This window comes from Gopherus flavomarginatus, chromosome 14, assembly GCF_025201925.1.
Source record: "Gopherus flavomarginatus isolate rGopFla2 chromosome 14, rGopFla2.mat.asm, whole genome shotgun sequence".
Classification (NCBI taxonomy): Eukaryota; Metazoa; Chordata; order Testudines; family Testudinidae; genus Gopherus; species Gopherus flavomarginatus.
In genome coordinates this window covers 44,237,996-44,240,319 of record NC_066630.1, presented here as the reverse complement: position 1 = coordinate 44,240,319, position 2,324 = coordinate 44,237,996, and the positions used below count along the sequence as shown (strand labels likewise).

The 2,324-nt window shown below is 53.8% G+C and overlaps 1 pseudogene; it reads left to right on the top strand.

Annotated features, from left to right (window-relative positions):
* Nucleotides 1-718: 718 nt before the first annotated feature.
* LOC127034493 (lysosomal amino acid transporter 1 homolog) lies at nucleotides 719-1,194 on the top strand (annotated as a pseudogene).
* Nucleotides 1,195-2,324: the final 1,130 nt, after the last annotated feature.

Sequence of the window (2,324 nt, the reverse complement as noted above, 5' to 3'; positions counted from 1 at the left end):
TCCCACAGTCTCAACAGCTCCATCATACCAAGGGAGCAGGGACCAGAGCCTGCTCCTGGTCCTGGAACAGAGTAGGATCAGGACCTACCCGAAAGTGGGTGGTGTCATTCCCAGTGCCCATGGTGAAGATTCTGTAAAGAAAAGCCCACAGGATGTGAGATTCCAGCTCCAGGGCAAGTGGAGGCTTCAGTTTGCTGGCAGAAGAGAGGAGCCTCTGTCACACTTCGCAGCACCAAAGTGGCACTGGCACTGCCATGGACATGACCCCCTCCCTCGCAGTGATCACCTCCCTGTGGTCGCTCTAACGTTACTGGAGTGAAATCAACCGCCCATCCAGGAAAGAGGGGACATTCTCGCCTCCCTTGCTGGGGGATGCGAACAGCCACAGCTTGGGGTAACCTAACCGGAGAAGGATCTGTGACTCTCGGCTCTGGGTCTGAACAACACCAGGGTTAGGGCAGCTGGATGGGAGGGTCCTGGTACCTGAGATTGTAAATTGCAGCCATGGAGCTGGACACAATGGAGCTTGGCTCGGACACTATGGGGAGATTTTCAATCAGCCCCTGGGAGACCCCAAGGAAACAAAACTGTGTGAGAGACTCAGGTCCCACAGACCCACAGGCACTTCCCAGGGAGGAGCCTAAAGTGCTCTGCAGAAACAGCCAGTGTCACCCTCACCCCAACCAGCTGGCCCCCCTATTCCTCCCATCCATCAAACATGGGGAAGGTCTTTGCCTTCGTTTTTCTGGGAATGATGTCAGCAACGTTCTTGCTGGGCAGAGCTGGCTGCACAGTTGAAACAGTGACATTTAAAGGGAAGACTCTTCTGTCTGCCACAGTGGATGCAGCTGGATGTGAGCCTTTCCAAGAAGGAAATCATTGGCTTCACCGTTGGCTCTATCTTCTCCTTGTTGTCTCTGTTCTCCCAAGTGCTCCAGATCTACACTAACTTCAAGAGGAAATCTGCCCAGGGGAGGAAATCTACCCAGGGGTGTCATACTATCTTTTCGCTTTGGTGAAGCTGAAGGCAACTACATCATTCATCACTTCTCCTGGCTGATTGGTAGCCTGGGGGTTCTGTCTCTTGATGTGATTATCTCCTTCCAGTTCCTTGCCTATTGGAAGAGAAGACCTCACACTTCTGATGAGAGAGAAGCCTTGCTTGGCAAGCAAGATGAACCCCTTGACAGCTGACAAAGGAACGGTCCCCAAGCAAGAATGGGATACTGGACTTCAAACTAGGGCACAGCAAGTTGCCATCAGGTTCCTAGACCTGTTTTCTATTAACAGGAGTTGCCCAAAGAGGATGTAAGCCAGTGTGTGGTATGATGCTTCCTGCAGAAAGTGCTTGGCCACCCGGCAGAGGACTTTCCTGGTAGATCTCACCTGCTTGTAGTGATGACTCAAAAGGGATGAAATACTGTGACATTTGTGTACCTGTATCATAGTCACTGTGTTAATTGGAGCAGAAAAGCCCATCCATCAAACTTCCTTCCCCCTCTCCCACCCAATTCCTCCCTCCAGGCTTACAATTCCCCCACTGCCAGCTCCCAATCAGTGTCACAATTATCCCCTTCCCTGCTCCCCAGCCCTCAACCCTAGGAACCCCTGTCCTCTGCTTCCCCATCCGGCCCCACTAACTCTTCCTCCCACATCTGGCTCCCTCACCCCAGGGGCTGGGCATGGGGTCCCACTCACCGCAATGCTCTCCATGAGAGCCGCTTTTGAAAAGTGGGGCTCCAGAGTGTCCCACCCGATTCTGTGCTGAGAAACACAGACTCGGGATAGCTTGGAGGAAGCAGAGCTGTTTGGCCGTCCTCCACCAACTAGGAGTGGGGTGGGGGGAAAGAGAGAGCGATCTTGTTACATAGGGACCTCTCTTACCAACCCAAACCAGCTCCAGGGCTAAGGACCTCTATCGGGTTGGACAGGGAAAGCCTCCCCTTCCCGAAACCAGTGTCGCCCTGCACAAACAGGGGTTGTAACTTGGACAGTGTCCGCGGAGAGCGGACACCTTGGCCTGTGTGGGACAAATGCCCCCACTTTGGGGTGCCAGATAGCAGAGGAGCTGTGTCCCACCATTGGGGGTGAGGGATTCTCTGGTACAAGACCCCTGCTACTTGGGTGGGAATGGAACAAGAGGCAGGACAGACTTGGTGGCAGTGCAGCTGGGGGATTTTTGTACCTCATCTCTGCCCCGGAGCTGCTGCTGGATGACCTTGATGGTGGCTTGTTCAGGGGACACATCCTCTTCCTCCTCCACTCACTCCAGCTGGGCACTAAAGGTCTCTTCACCAGGGAGGGAAGGAGAAAGTATAATCCCT